Raw genomic sequence first — 2,500 nt, 5'->3', positions numbered from 1 at the left:
CGCTCCAATCACCACTCCCTCCTCCTTGGGTACCCTTTCCACCACGTCGTCCAACTCAACTCCAGAATTCTTCTTTTTCGTCCATCTTACACCCGACTTGCGGGGCATATGCGCTGATAACCGTCAGCAATACACCTTCGATTTCCAGCTTCATAATCCTCACTCTGTCTGACACTGTGTTCACCTCCAGCACGCTCTTGACATACTCTTCCTTCAGAATGACCCCTACCCCATTTCTCCTCCCATTCGCACCATGGTAGAAGAGTTTGAACCCACCTGCGATACTCCTGGCCTTACTCCCCTTCCACCTTGTCTCTTGTCACCTTTCTTCTTTCCATCACGTCAGCCAGCTCTCTCCCTTTACTAGCCATAGTGCCAACATTCAAAGTTCCGACTGACTCTCACCTCCACACGCCTACCCTTCCTCCTCTCTAGCTGCCTCTGGACATGCCTTCCCCCTCTCCTTTTCCTTCGCCCAACAGTAGCCTAGTTTCCACCGGCACTCCGCTGGTTAACAGTACCGATGGCGGTCGTCGGTAACCCGAGCCTCGACCGATCCGGTATGGAAATCTTATTTATGATCCGCATATTTGATTTGGCAAAGATTTGACGCCGGATGCCCTTCCTGACGTAACCCTCCCCATTTGTCCGGGCTTGGGACCTGCACTAAGAATGCACTGGCTTGTGCATCCTCAGTGGCTGGGTTGCACGCTTTTCTATGTTTGCCCCTCACTTTTGTGGCGTGAACTATCAATTCTAGTAATACAGGTGTGTTTATGTTAGGTATCACAGACACACGCACACGCACAATATATGTCCAAAAGTATTGACATAACTGACCATTACACCTACAGGAGCTTTTCTGACATCTCATTCTGAATCCATAGAAACCCATATTCCACGAAGCTCCCGGCGCACAGTTTTGGTGCCGATGTTAATGCCAGGAGAAGTTTGGATCTCTGCAGTTATTGAGTGAACAGAGCGTTGGCGACTTGAGTTGCTGTTGTTCCTAAAGGCTTGCGCTTTTCAATAATATGATGATATATGAAGCATAGAGAGTAAACGGGATAGATACCTTTTGAACAGCACCCTGTAGTACAGCACTTTGAAGGTACATATGTCGTCACTTGCTGTAGTGGTTTTTACTGATGGGCGTGGCCAGGTTTTCAGAAGCCTCTCAGTTGTCAATGTGAGAGCCAGGGGACGCGTCTGCCGTACGTTTAGGGTTAGGGTTAGGTGATTTCTCTGGTAGGGCTGCTTACACCACACCCCGGACTGGATTTGTTGCGTGTTTGTGTCCTGATCGATGGGCCAACTTAACACGCCTTCGGAGGGTGTCCGCCGGCCGGCTTTGCCGGCGTTCGGGCGGTCGGTTCCTCCGGTCTGGCGGATCGATGTCCTTTATTTAATGTTCTTAGTGGCGAGCAGAGTGCGGAGTGGGAGGGGCTCTACCGCGTAGTCGTCCTCTCCGTTGCACAGCTCGACAGCGTGCTCGGCGGTGCTCAGCCGGACCGTCTATCCCAGTTGCTCTTCCACGGCTCCCCTCGCGAGGCTTGCCGCCCCCCCCCCCCCTCCCCCTCCAACATCTGTATGGGGAGGGGTGGAACAGCTCCGTGTTTACCTCGCGGGGCTTTCCGGAAGACATTTTCTCAAAGTCCTCGTGTGACCGGTCTACTTTTTCATTGCGTTGTGTAGGAAAGACAGGACAACTTGTCTCCTTCATGGGATCTGTATTCTGTCGCATATAAACAGAGCAGGTTTCTGGAAGCTTCAGATCAGCTCCTACTGTAGCCTCTTTCTACATGTCCAAAGCGGGAAAGAGCGCGTAGCTCGCAATACAGGTTTTTTTTTTTTTTTTTTACAAAAACACATAAAACATAGCAGTCGCGTATAAACAGGACAGATTTCAGGAAACTTTAGATCAGCTCCTACTGTAGCATACGCAGGAATTGGGACCCACATTAGGAATGGATAAAATAAATTACAGGGGCAGACAAAAATGAACACGTACATACGTTTTGGGCCTCTAACAGGAAATGGCGTCACAACAGGGAGGGGTTACTAACTGGGATGGGCTACTATAAGCGTTGGTAATGACAATAATAATAATCACGTCGTGATACTTTGTGTAAACGATACAACATATGTTGGTTATGACGTTTTTAACCATGCTACACTCGCACGCTTGAAAAAGAAAAAGAAGAGCAACGTCTGGGGTTTTTCTTCTTTCCACCTCAAAGGAAGGGTCGAATTCCCGACCGGTGTTTACCGAACCCGGCCGCGGGATCCGTCACTTACCCGTCCGTACAGAGCGGCAGCGGCGGCGGCGGCAGCGGCAGCGGCAGCGGCAGCGGCGGCGGCAGCGGCGGCGGCGGCGGCGGCGGCGGCAGCGGCAGCGGCAGCGGCGGCAGCGGCAGCGGCAGCGGCAGCGGCAGCAGCAGCAGCACGAGCTCTCGGTTCTCGGGTGCGCACAGCAGCCCGGTGTTTGTTGCCGGGCTCG

This window comes from Lampris incognitus, unplaced genomic scaffold, assembly GCF_029633865.1.
Source record: "Lampris incognitus isolate fLamInc1 unplaced genomic scaffold, fLamInc1.hap2 scaffold_136, whole genome shotgun sequence".
Lineage (NCBI taxonomy): Eukaryota > Metazoa > Chordata > Actinopteri > Lampriformes > Lampridae > Lampris > Lampris incognitus.
The sequence above is the reverse complement of the archived record's forward strand: the minus strand, read 5'-3'. Positions refer to the sequence as shown.